General features: G+C 33.3%; 1 long non-coding RNA gene across 1 annotated transcript in view; it reads right to left on the reverse strand.

Annotated features, from left to right (window-relative positions):
* Window positions 1-18570, reverse strand: part of LOC127703945 (uncharacterized) — a 32403-nt gene extending 13833 nt beyond the window's left edge. The window contains exons 1-3 of the long non-coding RNA XR_007983137.1: window positions 18502-18570; window positions 13993-14065; window positions 11157-11369 (exon numbers count right to left, since the gene is read on the reverse strand). This is a non-coding gene — a long non-coding RNA (uncharacterized LOC127703945). The remainder of the gene's footprint in view (window positions 1-11156; window positions 11370-13992; window positions 14066-18501) is intronic.
* Window positions 18571-19524: the final 954 nt, after the last annotated feature.

Genomic DNA, 19524 nt, shown 5'->3' on the forward strand with positions numbered 1-19524 from the left:
TTTTGCGTACTGTTGTTTGTATTTTGTTTTTTTGGTTTTTTTTTGCCATGGCGTTGTCAGTTTGTTTTTGATTGATGATTTTGAATGTACCTTTTTGTATCTTTCGCTTCGTCTCTGTAATAATTAATGAGTGGTCGAACGGATTGGATAAATTTGAAAAGTAATACAAATCCATAATTAAACCTTTTTATGCCCTCAATGCTCTACAACTTCGTACTTCATTCGGCCTTTTTAAAACTTTTTTTATTCGAGCGTCACTGATGAGTTTTTTATAGACGAAATGCGTGCCTCGTATCTATGTTGAGTTTATATACTTAAACTTGAGCCTTGATTTAAGATTTAGAGGACCAAAAAGGTTTTGAATGTAGGTCCATATTGAAGTTAAATTCAATACAATTTTCTTTTTGTAGAGTTTGATTTTGACATATCTTATGTGTATGCAATTGTAATAAAACAACTTGAATGGCCTGTCATGCAGAAAAAAATAATGTTCAGATGTAGAATGATATATAGATTTATTAATTTTCTGAAACCTCAGAAATACCTGAACTGATTTTTTGTGTATACAATTCAGGAAACTGAACGCTTGAAAAACTAGGTATTGCTGTCGCTTTTATTAGTGTTGATACCATTGACGGATCACAGATTGTCATTGGAGAAGGAAAATCCGCCTTCTTCATGACGACCAGGACCAATATCGTACACGAACTATATTATTTTCATTCACTTGGTATGTTAATCTACATGCTTAACAAACTTCTTATACACTTATGTACAAATTGATACCAAACTTTGCAGAAATATTCTTTCTTCAAATGTCACGAAAACTGTTTATTTAAGTCATTCTGAAACAGGTAGTCCTTTCCCAATTTATTATTTGGCTTCCAGTAGAAAAGCACAGATGACAAGGACTGTTATAGTTTGTTTAAGATTTAACCAAGTCATTGCAAGTGCGAAATAGGCTTTTTGAACGGAGTTGGTTCGCGAAGAGTTAAAATGGCCCAAAGATTCAACCTCAGTATTAATTTTATAGTTGACACTTGATGACAACGTATGTCATACACTTATTCGGATATTACCTTTATGCTGATAATTTACTCTTACGAAATACTCTTATCTTGGAAATTTCAATTTTATGAAGTAAATATGTCTACAAGTATCAATAAGCAGTTCTTTTATTTTAGATGGTAAATCATATTGATGAATTGTCATTTTTATGTATATTTTTAAATTTAGTTATCTTGACATTGAATTATTCATATAAATCATATGCTATTACTTACAGTCATCGGACATGCCGTATAAAACTTCTAAAATGTACTTTGAAATGCGTATTTTTCGGTATACTTTTTTTTAATTCAATTCATCGACTTATTTTCCACGATTTTTAAGCAACAGTGGCAATGAATAGTATATATATATTTTTTTATTTCATTTGCCTTCGGGTTTATATGATCCGTTCATCCTATTTCGACTCTTTCAAAATTCAAGAGTCTATCCTAAATTGAGGTAAATTATATGGCCGTCCTTATACCGTTTCGATTCCTAACATCACTGAAGAGACAATAATTGTCGAAATCCGGATATGGTGTACAAATTTTTGCACCTCATGTTTGCGGTATACCATCTTTTCCGCAAGTTTATTGTTTTCTGTTTGGTAATAAATTATTATAAGATCCATTTTGTTACATCTGGTGATCCGTTTATTTGGCAATCGCCAATGGCAGTCAGCAGGGTTTAAGAACATCAGTTGTTCGACCTGCTAGTCAAATGCGTTTTGTTAAAATATACTTTTTCACTTTTTTGGTCTTTTGGAAAATGTTGTTTGTGCTGTATTTAGACCCCTCTACCAAGAAATTTGTTTTGCATGCACACGTATAAACATTGCGGTTTTTATCCAACGCAATCATAAGTTTGAACGTTGTTTTCAATTTAGACTTGTTTATATTTTTATTTCATGATATACCGAGTAAAAAATATTAAGCAACATATATTTGATTAAAAAAAAAAATTTTAAATGACAATTTACAAAGTTGGGGAAATGACTTTTTTATACATTTTTTTGCTGATTAAGAATTGCGTCTTTGGTTGATTGTCCTTGATACGATAGTTTGTTTATTATTATTTTCAGAAAAAAATATTTAATTTTTGAATATGATTTTAAAATTATTTGATGCTAAACTTTTTTCTCAATATATATCCTAAAATTGATTGTTTTGATGATGAAATAGAAAGGATATTGAATATTAATTCGAAATATAAAATCATTACGGTTGAGTGTTTTTATTGCTGTAATAAGTCTCAAAGTCATAGTGAGTCATTCAACATTAGCAAAAATGTACTTATGAATGATTTTCATGTTTATATGGTAAATTACTAAATTATCGGCAAACTTTATTACGGTAGAACGGAATCGAGTCGTTTACTCACTTTAAAAGTTACTTTTTATCCCCCATTGTTCTCCTTCATATTAGATATATTCCTGTTCCTGATAAAAAAAAAAGAGGAAAGACAGACATTTATGTACGGATCATCTGAAAGTTGGCTAACCAGTAAATGTACGTTAAATTTTGACTTTTATTTACCAGTAAGACGGAATCAAACCCATTACTTTTAATAAAAGTCTTTGTCTGTCTGCTATTAAGCATTCCTATAATTACTGAAAGAAAGACATAGTCTATGAAAAGTCCATTCGTTTGATGTGTTTGAGCTTTTGATTTTGCCATTTGATAAGGAACTTTCCGTTTTGAATTTTCCTTGGAGTTCGGTATTTTTGTTTTTTTACCTGTTAATACTTCCAGCTCTCTAACAGATGGCATAATATCTAGATACCTATATTCTCAGCCTACTGATACTCACCAATAACTGTTCCCAAATAAAGGCAACAGTAATATACCGCTGTTCGAAAACTCATAAATCGATAAAGATAAAAACAAATCCGGGTTACAAACTAAAACTGAGGGAAACGCATCAAATATAAGAGAACAACGACACAACAAAAACACAACATTAAAATGTAACACACACAGAAATGAACTATAATATAACAATGGCCATTTTCCTGACTTGATACAGGACATTTTAAGAAAAAAAATGGTGGGTTGAACCTGGTTTTGTGGCATGCCAAACCTCCCGCTTTAATTTTATGGTAACGACAAACACAACACCAAAACGACAACATCACATGACAGGACCACAATACAAATAAATGGGAGAACATATAGGACAAAGAAACACACGAATAATAGCTAACAAAAGGTACTAGGCTTAAAATTCAATACGCCAGACGTGCGTCTCGTCCACACAAGCCCAACCAGTGACGTTCAGATGAAAAAAGTTTGAAAGCCAAAACAAGTACAAAGCTGAAGAGCACCGAGGACCAAAACTTCCAAAAAGTTGCGCCTAACACGGCCAGGGTTGTCTGCCTGGGACAAGAACATCCTTATTATTTAGAATAATTTATAATTTTGCAAACAGTAAATTTTATAAAATGACTATATAATAGATATACATGATAAAACCAAAGTGGGGACTAACTACAGACCCAAAAAGTTGCTATCGTGTTCAATATACTAAGAGCAATCCAGCGTATAGCCAGGCACTCCATCAAACTTTTTTCATAAACAAACTAAAAACCGATTGAGTCAACTTGAAACCCCCTTGAAGAGAAGGGGATATAAACACAAAACTGTCCAAAAAACTTTTCAGAAAGCGGAAAATGTCCCAAGGAACAAACTGCTAGAATGCAAAGATGAAAAAAAAGACTCCATGTGCTCTTACTTACCACTCTACAAAACAGATTCGGTGTCATTTGTGAGAACTGAAAATAAGTTGAAAATAATCCCGAGCCCCACTCCCCCCTCCCCCGCCCCATGAAAGCTTTTCGGCAACCCAATAGTCTGCGGAACCTGCTGACGTGGGTTGACGTTTCTGAGCCGAGACTTTCTTCTGACGAATGTCGTTCATGTGGTGACAAACGCTGCATATGCTGCCTACATATACATCACTCTTCAACAGTAATAACTAGGATATTTTGTATTGTGAGTCAATGCAGCCTTTCCACAAACGCCTCAATGGCACAGAAGTGACATCTCTAAACAGCCACTTCTCCATGTTCTTCCAGTTAGCCAGCATTTCAGACAGTGGGATGATACACTTGATGACTTGAACCGCATGAAAGTCCTAGTGATTGAACAGACCATTTACTGGAGTGATGCCAAAGTAGAGGTTCGGGAAAGCTTCTGGATAAACCAACTTCACAGATGTACTTCATTCAAACGGCATCAACAGGACATACTAGCAGTTTGAAAGAGAGGCTCTTCTATTATTTTATATATATTTAGATACAAACTACTGCATTTTGCCAATTTCAGATGCAGAAATACGCAGCCACGTTAATCATGTAAATAGAGTGTTGAATTTTGTTTTGTTCGATGAGACTCAAGATTTTGGATTCAAAATTTACCTGTATTACGAAGCTATTTTACACAAACAGCTAGTATTGTTTAAATCATTGACACTAACGAAGGCTATTTCGTCAGCCGAAATATTTGTCAGCACGATTTAATGACACCATATTCGTATATTACCTCTTATATTAGTACTGTCGCGCACATCTTAAGACTTTTATATATATCAAAGAATATACATTTTTTTTAAACAAGACCAAACAAATAATACACTAACATATAGCTATACCACACAAAATAAGATACAAGTATAAATTAATGAGGTTATCAACAACAAAAAGTATAAATTATTCAAGTTTGCTAAATGATGAAAATCATAAGTAAACATACAGGTAGTTCAGGGTAAATCCATCCCTATTTTGTATGTAAATTATCTTTAAATGGTTTTATATTTCATAGTAAATTTTTACAAATGCTTCTTCTCTATTCCTTGTCAAATAATTGTTAGAAATAAAGATATGTTTATTACATAGTAAAAAAAGCAATTTTAAGTTGTCAGTACACTTGATTTACAATAAACATTTCTTAAATTTTTCCTTTATAAATTTTTTAATTAGAAATTATAAAAAAAATAAGGTTTAAACGCCCTCAGACACAGTTGTCTTTAGATGGATTTAGCTTTTAATCTTAGGTCCCTCTTTGTCATATAGCTTTTCAGCTGTTTCGGTTCTAATACTTCCTTGGTTTTCATTTATTTTGTACTAAGGAATATCATTTGCCTATAGAACATCTATCACTAGGGTTTTTTTAATGGTATAGGAAAACAAATTGTGTAAAATTATTTTAATTTTATATACAATAGGATTCTAGCTTGATCTTTTTATGATTGTTTACCTTATCGCCAAATGCAGGTGAGATACGAACAACATTTTGGGGGCATGTATTGCCTGTACCATATTGAATATCTTTTAAAAACAAATGGAGTCTCGACTTTGCTCTCACTAGCTGTACAAATCAATTACAGACCATGTTCATTCCAATTGATATCATTGTTTTAAATGTATGCTTAAATTTAAAAAAAAAAAATAGCATCTGCAACAAGCATTATTCGCTCAACTTGAATTTTTGTTTTTAATAAAACTAATGCAAAGATATAAGATTTGTTCCGATAGTTTTATGGGTTCAGGGGCATATTTTACTTTCAGGAGTCAACTGATGATTCGGGTCAAGTTTGATCTTATTTTGCTGGTCGTTTTTGTCATGTACCATTTGCTCTAACCACGAAGTGTCCATAAACAAACACACGCCAAAATTGGTGAACGTATCATTCAAGGACATTCACTCATTTAAGAAATCTACTGACGATTACGGTCATAAACCTTTTTTTTTAGATCGTGTCCTGTTTATCTTTGTTGTTCTTTACAGTTTCTCTCTGTCTAATATTGTCTTGGCTAAAAAAAAACCAACTTCACAGATATTAGTAAAAAAACATCATTTAACAGCAATTACTCATATAAAGAGTCGACTGAATAGCGATTTTGACTAATTGTTTATATCTTGTCCTGCTGATCTTGTTTTGCGTTTATTACTTTCTCTCTATCTACTATAGTTTCCATCAAAATATACCTTTGGTTAAAATCATCATTCAAGTTCAATGACTCCTATAAGGAGTTTAATGATGAGTTAAACAATTTGAGTTCTTGTCCTACTGTGGTAAAGTGGTATTTTATATTTAAGTTTGATTATTTCTATATTTTTATTTATAAATCACTTATAAGTGAAACACATATCAACATGGCGGAACCAGAAGCAATTGCACCTGAAGATATTGCTCTGTTGAAATTATTGAAGAAAGAGGTGGGAGAACACCCAGAAGATATCAAAGAATGGATGATGAAATGTTTGGCTGCAAAAGGTGAGGAGGCTAAAGCTAAAGTGAAAGATGAACCATCCAAACATACAAAGTACAGAGATCCACCCAGGATATCCAACTTCTCTGGAAACAACACCAAAGGTGAAACCAGCTATGAACTTTGGAGATATGAAGTTACTGGGTTGATGGCTGATAAATTGTACGACCAAGAGAACGTCAATTATGCTGTTAGACGATCACTGAAAGGAGATGCAGGAATGGTTGCCATGCACCTTGGAGCAAAAGCCAGCATACCAGATATCTTGCACAAGCTTGACAGTATATATGGAGCTGTGGAGAAAAAGGAAGATTTACTTGCTCAATTTTACCGAGCCAGACAAGATGATACTGAGACAGTTACTAAATGGAGTTGTAGATTGGAAAACATCATTGGTCGAGCAGTAGATAGAGGATTAGTACAACAAAAAGAAAGAAATGGCATGCTACATTCTATGCTATGGACTGGTTTGAAGACAGAATTAAAGGATATATCAGGCCACAAGTTTGACACGATAAAGGATTTTGATGAGCTCAGAGTTGTACTTAGACAGATAGAAACAGATCATGAGGAGAGGAAGTTATCAGCTCATAAGCCACAACCAGACAAAGCAACTGCAATTTCTGATACCACAATGCAGGAATCACAGATGAATGAATTTAGAGGATTGATTAATCAACTTACTACCAGGATGGATAGATGGGAAACAGATTTTAGAGGAAGAGGATCAGGTAGAGGTCGAGGTTATAGGAACAATAGAGGATATTTCAACAGAAACCAAGGACAGTACAACAGAGGAGGAGGACAAGGACAGCAACAGGGATATCATGAGTCATCTACTCCACAAGCTCCTTCTGATTATCAACACAAGGAAGAAAAGAAATGCTTTAGATGTGGATTACCAGGACACTATAAGATTGGTTGTACAGCAATACTAGATGGAAAGAAGAATTTAAACTACAAGAAGTCTATGGGTCAGGACCACCATTAGGCTTATGTGAGTCAACTACGACAGGTCCCACAACACAAGTACCACCAGGATTATTTGGAAGCCCTACAGAAACTGAGGTTATATTACATGGTAAAACAGTTAAGAGTCTTCTTGACACTGGATCAACAGTTTCAACAGTCAGCCACACATATTACAACAACAACTTGATTGATTTGCCATTTTGCTAGTTTCCGAGGGGGGGGGGGGGGGGGGGGGGTAGGGATGGGGGAAACAACAACAAATATTGGTTAAAATGTCGACTTGTGATTCGACGATGCTGAATTATATGTAGATTTTGTCCGGTTGAAATATTTTTTAAAACTGATTCCGTTTTATTCACTATAGTTTCCGCTTAAAACCTCGAAAATGGGTTAAAAACGTCATGCAATGACAATAAATCCTATAAGGAATAGAAAGGCGATGTCAACAATCTGATTTATTTGTGAATTTACGTCCTGTTGATCCATTTATGTCAGTTTGTTTCTATCAACTATTGTTTCAAAAAAATAAAAGATATATAACATCGTAATTGAAGAGCAGTAACTCTTGTAGGGAGTAAACTGAAAATTTCAATAATTCAACGTATTTGTGATCTTGTCTTGTTCATCATTTTGCTATGTGCAGTTTCTTTTTATCTTTTATAGTTTTCCAGATAATAACCATCATCGCAAAAAACGTAACAATTCGTTATTTAATATCTATAACTCTTATGATGGTCGTCTGACAGTATGTAAGTTTTGACATTCTCATCCTTTCTGTACCGTCTGATTTTTCCAATATACAACAGTTTTCAAAATAGTAGACGATACAAACATTTTCAGCTATACTCCTCGACGTAGACGCAGTCATGGTAATCGTCATTTTACATCACCTACACTCCATGATATCTCTATTAATGACCTCCTGCCATTACAAAAACCGTTAGGTAATCATCACATTCGCACGAAGCTTTATGCATTACCCCTTTCATAACGTTATTCTCTGTACAACTTATTTTTGGAAACCACTGTTACAAACCCTCATTCAAACCAATAAAAAACTTACAGCTATCATTTCGGATATTGCAAGTCTTAACTTTTCAAACCAGTTCGCACTGGAAAAGATGAAAAGGAAACAGATCCTTTCTTAAACTTTTCTTTGCCAACAAAGGTATCGATGCCATCAACTTGGGCAATATCCTTCATCATAAATCAGTGCAATCAAAAATACCTCCCTATCTTTAAAGATCAGTCTGTACCTATCATTTGTCATACCTATACATATGGAAAACAGATCCTTTCTTACACTTTCCTTTGTCAACAAAGGTATCGATGCCATCAACTTGGGCAATATTCTTCATCATAAATCAGTTCACTCGAAAATACCTCCCTATTTTAAAGATCAGTCTGTACCTATCATTTCTTATACCTATACCAAACCAATTGCAACTAAAATTTCAATTACAAACACGTGTTGCAGGATCTCAATATTGACGACTTCAAGTCTAAACCCCCTGATTGCATCTGTGCTATTTCCTCATTCATATATAATCCAGCTTGCAACGTTATTACTGGTGACCTAAACATTGTCAATAACACTTCTCTGCGCGATGTGTTATCCAAAGGCTAGAAATAGCATGAGCCTAAATCCATTAATTGGTAACACAACTTCAAAAACTGATGGATTCAGTCGAGGATTATGTCAGGCAATGGGTTAAACGCGTGAAAGAAGACGTAGATACTTTTTCTGAATGAATTAAGGCTGTGAGGTCGTTGATACAAATCAGAATTAAGAAACTGAATGAGTCTATGAATGCCCATGCTACATCAATCTTTAGAGACCCAAATGTTGCAAAACACTTGTCCTACCTCTAATACAAATAAGTTGTTGTCCCCGCAGATAAAGCCCCAAACAACATCGGTTTTGTGTGTAAATCACATTACATTAACTGCTTGATAAATTAATTAGGTAGTGACAATTCACTTGGAAACTAAACATATACCCCCACGACACTTACCAAAGAGGAACTCCTGGATAATCACAGGTCTGTTCTATGTTCCTTTGGAATTTCAACCAAAGATGAAGAACTGGATCTTCCATCACTGTTTGGATACCTAAACTACATAAGTGTCCTTACAAACAACGGTATACTGCTGGGTCTTACAAGTGCTCAACGAAATCTCATTCTTAAATTATTAACATTAAATTGATCATCAATCAAAGCCGGGTTTCAAAGTTATTGTAAAACTACCTATTCTAGAGGTGAAGTGACTCAGAAGTGGATACTAAAAAATTCCAAAAATCTTTAAGAGTACATACAATTTAAGACTCTTTCATTTTTTGATTATAGTATTAAAATATTTGACTTTTCTACACTTTACACAAGTATTCTTCATTCCAAACTAAAAGACAAATTGAAAGAGTTAGTCTTGCTTCGTTTCATAAAAAAGATTGACCAACGTAGATACAAGTATCTTGTCTTCGGGAGGGATAAATCCTACTTTGTAAAAAATCAATCTGATTCGAAAAAACATTCTCTGAAACTGACATTATAATGATACTTGATTTCTTGATTGACAACATATTTGATTCGTTTGGAGGGAGTGTTTTTCAACTAACAATCGGCATTCCCATGGGAACAAACTGTACCCCTCTTCTTGTGGACTTGTTCCTTTATTCATATGAGGCTGACTTCATATAGGAACTTCTTAGGAAGAAATAAAAGAAATTAGCAGTATCCTTTAACTTTACGTTCCGCTATAAAGATGATGTTCTTTCACTAAATAATTCAAAATTTGGTGATTATGTTGAGCGCATCTATCCCATCGAATTTGAGATAAAGGATACAACAGATACAGTTAAGTCTGCCTCATATATTGACTTACATCTAGAAATTGACCATGAGGGTCGGTTGAAAACGAAACTTAACGACAAAAAAGATGATTTCATCTTCCCAATTGTGAACTGTTCATTTCTATGTAGCAACATTCCAGCAGCGCCTGCATAAGGAGTATATATCTCCCTGTTGATACGATATTCCAGAGATTGTATTTCTTTTCATGATTTTCTTGATAGAGGGTTGCTGCTTACAGGAAAGCTATCAAACCAAGAGTTCAAAGTGGTGAAACTGAAATCATTCTTTCGTAAATTTTACGGACGCCATCAAAAGTTGGTTGACCGTTATGAAATATCTGTTTCACTGATGAAAACGGATATTTCCAAATGTCGTGACTACAATCCCGTCCCCTTTTTCCCGAATTTAACCTACCGAATGAGACTTATTACCTGGTTTGTACTAACATGAGCAACACGATGGGTGCCACATGTGGAACAGGATTTGCTTACCCTTCCGGAGCACCTGAGATCACCCCCAGTTTTTGGTGGGGTTCGTGTTGCTCAAAATTTCATTTTTCTATGTTGTGTTTTGTTTTTCTAATGTTTGTCTGTTGGTCTTTTTCTTTTTTAGCCATGGCGTTTTCAGTTTATTTTCGACTAATGAGTTTGAATATCCCTTTGGTATCTTTCGCTTCTCTTTTGCATCTTACCCTTATGTCTTGATGGCCATTTTGATTGGCAGGCAGAATCATCGGACACAGGTTGTAATCTAGATACCCCAAGTAAGATTGTGACCAAGTTTTGCTTCAATTGGCACAGTAGTTTCAGAAGAGAAGATGCTTGTAAAAATTAACAGACGACTACAATGACGTTGCATGACGATAAGCAACTACGACGACAGATGACAACAGACGCTTGGTTTCCAACATTAATGAATTAATTTATTGTCTAGGTGTTTGATGAAAAAAAATATAAAATTTTGGTGGATATAATGGTTTGGGAAAACTAACAGCTTGTTAATTCAGGACTTACCATCTTTCCGGTAATAACTCCTAACATTTGTAACGTAGGCTAGTCTGGGAAGAAATAGACCCCACCATGTCATCGGTTGATAACCTGTAGATGAACATCCATCTTCCCAATTATTATTCGCAGGCCCTTCTATTGCCAAGTTTGCATTGTATGAAAAACCGGCGTCTGTATATGTTGTTGCTTGTGCTACTGTTCCATGTAAAGCAAGATTGACTGTAAAAAGAGGTGAAATATTACCAGGGTACTTTCTTTTTAATTTTTATTTTAGTACTTGTTGTATAAAGTTGCATAACTTTGTTACATTTATACTTAACTAGTCACTCTCAATTTATTTTAATGGATACTTCCAGTGTGTTAAATTATTAACGTAATATATACGGTTTTTATCTCATGACACATTGTCATTTCAGTTCTTAATTATAGTTCCTCTGCTGATATTTGAGGCTTTACTGTACTTTTTTATCAAATAGTTTGGTTCACATAAATTGTATACAGTCATCGAAGCGGATCATTCATGCCATTACATTTAAAGACTATAATATTGTAAGACTTTGTACAAATGAATTCAGATGTTGATTGGGGAATACTTAAGATTTGTTTAAAAAATCAAGACACTGGCGACTTTATTAAACGGCACAAACTTCCAAATATTCCACATTTTTCTATATAATTGTAAGAAATTATGGTATATCTACAACCAAAGGAAAACATCATATTTCAAAACACCTTTCAGCACCTCGTATTCGTTATGTGTGTCTGTTTTTTCCTCACTTTCAAACATAACAACCGGAGTTAAGTAAGAAAAGACTTACGTACTATGTTGCATTTTATTTGCAAAGTTGATTTCTAAGAATGCAATCCGAATCATAATTAACAATCGGTATTTCACAAACTACTGATTGATCTTTTTAAGAACACGTAAAATTAAAAAAAAATGAAATAATAAGGCCTTTGTTTGTTCCTGGTTGGGTGTCGTTTGGGTAATTTTTGTCGTTGGGTTGCTATTTCCTTGTCGTATACCTTACACCGTTTTGTATTTATATTTGTTGAAGCCAACATTTTATTATAATTATGAGAATATACATGTAAAGATGAATTAGAATTATTGCTTAAGATTAAATAGTGAACTTATAAATATTGAAGCTAAAGTGTTAAACCCAAATTCATTTCGCGTTGAAATCAAACTAAAATGTCAACTTATTTCCTAATGTATACCATGAATTTAAAATATTAAAAATGAACAGAATCTGCAATAATATATCTATACAACAAAATGAGTCAATATTTGCAAATTAAGAAAATGATGGAGAATACAGCCAAAGCGGATTAAAGAAAGACACACATCGACAAAAATAATAGTCTTAGATATATTAAAGGAGTTTTAGGAACCCTACTTTTTTGCAAAGTTGGTTGTCAAAACACTTTTACCTGTAAATATATCAAAACTATTTAATCTTGCTATCAGAAGGTTCAACAAAGTTGTTCCAGCTTAAGAATCTTTAACAACAGAATTGAACTTACGTTGACTTTAAAAATATCGATTACATTTGATGCTTAAATACATAGAAATGGAAAATATTTACCCTTAAATTTATCTCTTGATTATGAGAAGATTCTGTAAAAGTTTACTAAAATTCTAATACAGTTTATAAAAACCTAGAATGTATCAAAATTTAAACTCCTAAAAAAACATCCCAGTCAATACAGTTAAGTGTAATGTAAGAAACAAATCTTCAGTATAATTTTGTATCATGATGAAGCTTCTGGTAAAGTTTTGAAAATTCTATGAAAATTTGACATGGATATTAACGTCTTCAATACGCAACGCCAGACTTTATCTAAGTAACAACTATCAAAAAGAGAAAGTAAATGTATATATATTAAAAAATAAAGGATATGGTGTATTCATCAAAATCCGTAAATGCACAGCAAAAAAAAACACACACACAAAGCAAAGGAACAGCGCTTTAATTGTTGTTCTTCATCTCAAAGTCACGGTGATGCCTTTAACATGGAGCAAGAAAGTTTTAGACGGCCCCTTGCACTGGTTTAATCGGAATTATTTGCAAACTGAAATAATTCGGGTAGGCTTTGTAAGATGTGACACCACTAATTTGGGCCTGGTCAAAAAGAACATACTGGAACGTAGTACATATTTAAAACAAAATAGTTCCTACGCATAGGTGTAAATATCAAATTATGTAGAATATAGTTTAGTAATTAAGATATAAAATGAAAGGTGAAGGACTATGATCATCGTAGAACACCATATATATCTGTATTAAAATACAAAATAAATATTTTAAGAAACATTGCTCCAGATGCTAACGCTTGATTACGAAAGCGCTTCAATCCAAGTTTTGTTTACAATTTCATGAAGGATTGAACAAGGAGACCCTTTATCTAAGGGAAGAAACCAAAATGTTTATCTGTATTGTATATGTTTCTCTTAATAATAACAAGGAGTCTGTTATTGTTTCCTGAAATTTTATTAATGTTTGAAAAAAGTTGTTCGGCATTATATTACACTTAAATAAATGATCCGAAACCAACTATTGCCCTCGGCTTTCTGTTGAACAAAACTTGGCATCTTATGAACAGCAGACTTGCTATTCCCCTTATAGATTGTAACCAGTCAATAATTGTATAGTATTTATCTTATAGTATAACGGTAATAGCCTTCAATGTGATTCCTCACCTGTCATATGTCTTTGCAACTGCCTTGTATCCTTTAACCACACACGTACATTTTGATCAATCAAGTTCAGAATTATATTTTCAATTCATAACAGATACATGTTACAATTGTAAAAGATAATATTTTGTATATACTTACTCTGTGCTGTTACTGGCTTAAAAAGTGTCGCTACTATAATTAAAAATACACGTAGTTGCAGCTTTGAGATCATCTGAAAGGAGTTTTGTAATCATATAAATTTCTAAATTATCAATATAATGAATATAACTTAACACATTTCAGACATTCTGTTTTAATCGGAAGCAATTAAATAAACTGGCAGCCTTACAGTTGACCACACATTCCTTGAATATAATGTATTTAAAGAATTGGAATCAAAAATCCTTAATTCACTTCTGCTAAACATTAAATATATTCTTTTAACTTATCAATTAGAAAATACAAATGAATGTTGTTCGTTAATTCGTAACTAAAATGCGACTAACCACCGAGGTCGGGTAAGAGTTCGATTTATACTAGAAATATATATTTTAAATGAAGAATGAATATTACTCTTTTATGTAATTGATAAAGCAAAAATAGCGGGTGGATCCAGGGAGGGGGGGAGTCATTCCACTTATATTTCGAAAATTTGTGTTTCTTTATTTTTTTATTATCTGTATTTTTTTTTAATTCGGAACCCCCTTGAGTATTTTCGTCTAGATTCTTTACCCTCTTTGTGTTAAAATCCGTTATCTGTGACTGAAATATTTGGAATTACCAACTCAAATTAATAACTCGAATTCTTACTCGAAAATTAACTTGAATTCTTACTCGAAATGGGACTCAAACTTGAATAGAAACTCGAGCTCTCACTCGAACTGTGACTGGAAAACCTTAAGTAAACTAAAAGCATAACTCTATGTTTTGTTTTCAGTAACAAATTTACAATTAGAAGATATCGAAAACTCCATAAGTTTTAATACCAAAGAGTCATAACATCATTAAATATTTTTTCAACACGTTTGTAATAGGTGCATGTATACAGTGTATAGCCATACAATCAACATACGCTTGCAAACAAAGGGATTGACTGTATGTGTTTAAAAGGCTAAGCCGGCTCTTTCACCATATAATTCACTTTGCGAACAAAAATAAAATAATAATAACAATTTCCTTTTTAGTCAAATGTTTAGATACATTCCCGTTGGCTTCTTACAATAACAACACAAGAGGTATAAAACCACTAATTCGGGCCGGGTCAGAAAGAACATACAAGAAAGTAGTACATATTTTAAACAAAAAAGTTCCTACGCATAGCTGTAACGTTTTCAATAAGTAAAATATTTTGGTAATCTTGGTATCAACTGAAAGCTTAAGGACTTGTGATTACTGCAGAGCCGTAGACTGTAGAACTGTAAAATAAATTATGAAATTATAATAGGAGGGAACATTTGGCCTGTTGTTCAGATCAGAAGTATCTGTTTTTGTACTACCAAATTTCCGGGAACCAGTGCGCTCTTATGTGCAATTATAGATATGTTGTGTTTTTCATCACATGTCAGGATAAGGTATAGTTTTGACATGAAATGACTGCCACTTAATTTGAACTTAAGACAAAGAAGCTATTGATCCTTGAAATTGCAGAATTTAGCATAGAAAGCAATGAGGCTATGAATTAGTGGTTTTATTCCAAGAACAAACTTAACAGATCGCGTTTACATGTAAACTACTCACGACCATAGACAAAACGTCAATTTGTGAAGGCGTGACAAACATTAGTGTCCAATCAGCATTATTTCGAATAAAGTTTTAAGTTCTGACATGACAATGGAATATTGTTTATGACATTGTTGTTTAACATCAAAGAGCGGCATAGTTGATTATTGTTAATTCGTAGTAATATTGATTTCGACAAATAGCTTTGTATTGATTGATTGTTGGTTGCTTAACGTCCAGTGGCAAATATTTCATGCATGTTCAGGACGAGAACAAATTAACAATAAATACAACAGGGTAGGTCTTGTAATAGGGGCCGTCCGGGATGAAGGTCGGGAACTTTCGACTGCCACTGGAAACTGAGGATATATTGGATAGGGACAGAAATTTTGCTTTGCAACAGGCCACCTACGGACCTCTCAAAGAGTTGTTACAAGGGTTCTTAACGTGCAAAGAGAGTGGCATTCTCTTCATACGAGGCATCGGATTTAACGTTCCCATTCTGACCGGACGTGACTGCGTACTTGATACATCACGCACAGCCAAACGGACGCCCCACTTTAACAAGGGTTTTACTGCCGGTCGGAAGAAGACCTTTGATGACCTTATTTCTATTCCCCAGTCACCCTTGGGGGCTTTGTAACCACTGACTTGAAATCCAGTATAAAGCCATTTTTAGCCCACTCGGCTATATCATGGCTGCCTGTCTAGTATAATGGTGGAAGAAGCCAGAGTACTGGCCGGAGAGATCCACCGATCTTCGTAAAAATAAAACACTCAGTCTAGCAGTCAAGTTGACAAACTATATATAAACTAGAGTAGAGATCGCTGTTGATGTAGATGAAATACTTAGATCACTCGGCACTCAAGGCCCCTTTACCAAAATAAAGTTTTGATATTGTATTTGTATTTGTATTAAATCAAAATTATTCGTTCAGTGTATTTTTACTTGTTTTTGTTTGAATGTCATTTTGATCGAGTTAAGCAATTTCAATTGATATTTTATAGAGTGTCTTTTTATGTTGTAATGTTGTAATGTTACACTACTGTCTCAGGTTAGGGTAAAGGTTGGCGCCTGTTTAAACGTTTAATCCCGCTGCATTTTTATTCACCTGTCCTAAGTCAGGAGCCTGTTGTTCAGTGGTTGTCGTTTGTTGGTGTGATTCATAGGTTTTTCTTGTTTCTCGTTTTTTTATATAGATTAGACCGTTGGTTTTCCTGTTTGAATTATTTTACACTAGTCATTCTGGGGTCCTTTATAGCTTGTTTTCGGTGCACAAGGCTCTGTGTTAAAGGCCGTACTTTGACCTATAATTGTTAATTTTTAAACCATTGTGACTTGGATGGAGAGTTGTCTCATTGGCACTCACACCACATCTTCTTATTTATATCAAAAGTATCTGAAATAAAATATGGACATGACTATTTACGATAACATTTTCATGCCCCACCTACGATAGAAGAGGGGCATTATGTTTTTCGGTCTGTGCGTCTGTTCGTTCGTTCGTCCGTCCGTCCGTCCGTTCGTCCGTCTGTCCTGCTTCAGATAAAAGTTTTTGGTCAAGGTAGGTTAAAGTTTTTTGGTCAAGGTAGTTTTTGATGAAGTTGAAGTCCAATCAACTTGAAACTTAGTACACATATTCCCTATGATATGATCTTTTTAATTTCAACGCCAAATTAGAGTTTTTACCCCAATTTCACGGTCCACTGAACATAGAGAATAATAGTGCGAGTGGGGCATCCGTGTACTATGGACACATTCTTGTTTTGTTTTGCTAAAAAGACTTTTTTCTTCTTCTTATTTTGGAGAATAATAATTAAAAAAGATATGTCATGTTCTATAAACAATTACGCTTTGGGACATCATGTTTATTTACATGTCTTATGATTAATGATCTACATACTGTAGAAACCTAAAGTGCATATAGTTATTCATGGAACTGTCATTATCTGCTAAGATTGACCTTTTTTTTTCAAATGGTCATGGTACACTTTAAATAGATAGTATAGTAAAATGATTTTTTGTTTGAGTTTGAAAATTTGATAAATGAAACAACGGTGTATTTCACTCGACACAGTTGTAGAATATGCAAAAATTTAACAAGATAAAAAGATATTGATAACAAATAGCCACAGAATTAATCGACTATGTAATAAGTACATATGCATCTTACGTAGACATCAACACAGAAATACTCAATAATCTTAATTATTCCCAATATAATGATGATTTAAGGTGGCTCGGGTGTTTCCCTCCATCTTGGATTTTGAAGAAGCAGATAACTTTGGTCTAGATATTTGATGAAATGTGCAAATTTTGAGAGTTGTATGTAATTTATGTAAAATACGTTTGATATAAATATAGAAAATTGTGTGTTTTATCATAGTTACAGTTGTAATTTCTCAAAAACACCTTGTTTGTGTTTGATTAGATTTTTTTCAACTTTGCCAAATAAGGGGAGATAACTCAGATAAAGTAATTTTTATAATAGAAAGTGTTATGAATTTACCTTTTTTGATATGTAGCAAGAAAACAAGTTCGGTTACCCCATTTATTCTTTTTCTTATCTGAAAGCATGTTATAAGAGCAATCTTCTCACATTTTATCCTAAAGTTCTGATAGTACGTTTTTTTTTTATCACACAAAATTTGATTTTCCATGCATAATCTATACAAAATCTGACAATATTGCACAACCTGTAGCGTGAAAAAAAGTCCGGTGACCCATACTTTTTAATATATTTTTGAAAAAAGTATGATAAAAACTTCACTTTGACAAGTTATCAAAAAAATCTATCAATTTTAATTAAGACGCCCTAGCCACCTTAAAACGAATCCTTTTGTACAAGTTTTTTCTCCAACCATCTATAATTTGCTTTGAACAGTATGTATGGGTTCCACGGTCTGTTTTTTAAAAGTATTACATGAAATAAAGAAAAATAAACTTACCTTTATTGCATTAACAACAACATCACATTATATCCACTGTGGACCAGGAAGTACAAGACATACTATATACAAGATTTGAATGTCTTAAGTTGGTTCATTGTTCTCTTGGGGCAGTCAGGCATACACATATCATATGTATGGCCTTATCTGTAAAGATAAAAATTGTAATGCAATGAAAGTATTTGACAGTATTCACAAAATCAATGTTTACTGGTGTCTCACAGAACCAACAATCCGTGTATGTCTTAAGTATATATTATTTATTTTTTGGTCAAATTATGATGGATAAATACTAGAATGAATTACGGTGATAGAATACTGGAATAAATGACGTTGTGATAGCAGTCGACAAATAAAAGTAATCATGTAAGCGCAGAACGAATGTTGCCAGTATTGAAGCATTGTAACATTACTAAAAATTTAGCAATTACCGAATGGAAGAGGAAAATGTATCTATTAATGCAAGTTCAAATTTATCATTTGAAAACCCCCTCATCCGTATCTTTAAATACTAGTCATGCCAAATTTTAAGATGGTCAAATACATTTTGATGCACGAGCAGATACATTAACGCGATGCACATGTAATACATATTACGTAACTTTTGTGCAAGTGATGCAGGTGAAAATTGCGGAAGTAAAAAAGAATATGTATCTAAATAACCAAGATATCCCATCGGTGTTTACACTTCCATTCAAACTGTTAAAACTACGTTAGTGTTATTGAAAACTTCCTAGTTAGAAAGAACATGATTAAAGACGTCAATAAAGTAAAACATGATCCCTGCTAAGATCAATCAGATCTATCTCTATTTATTAAGCTGTCGTGTTAAAAATTGTAAGATACTGCTTTATTATTTAAAATATTAATAGATATTTTTTGACACGCAGTGCATATCAATTACATATATTTAGCTAAATTCATTCAAGAATTGTTATTGAAATGAACAGTTGTCATCAAGTAGGTCTACATGAAGACTTTAAACACCATCTCTCTATATGAATTTTAAATAAATAAACTTTT

This window comes from Mytilus californianus, unplaced genomic scaffold (assembly GCF_021869535.1).
Source record: "Mytilus californianus isolate M0D057914Y unplaced genomic scaffold, xbMytCali1.0.p SCAF_57, whole genome shotgun sequence".
Classification (NCBI taxonomy): domain Eukaryota; kingdom Metazoa; phylum Mollusca; class Bivalvia; order Mytilida; family Mytilidae; genus Mytilus; species Mytilus californianus.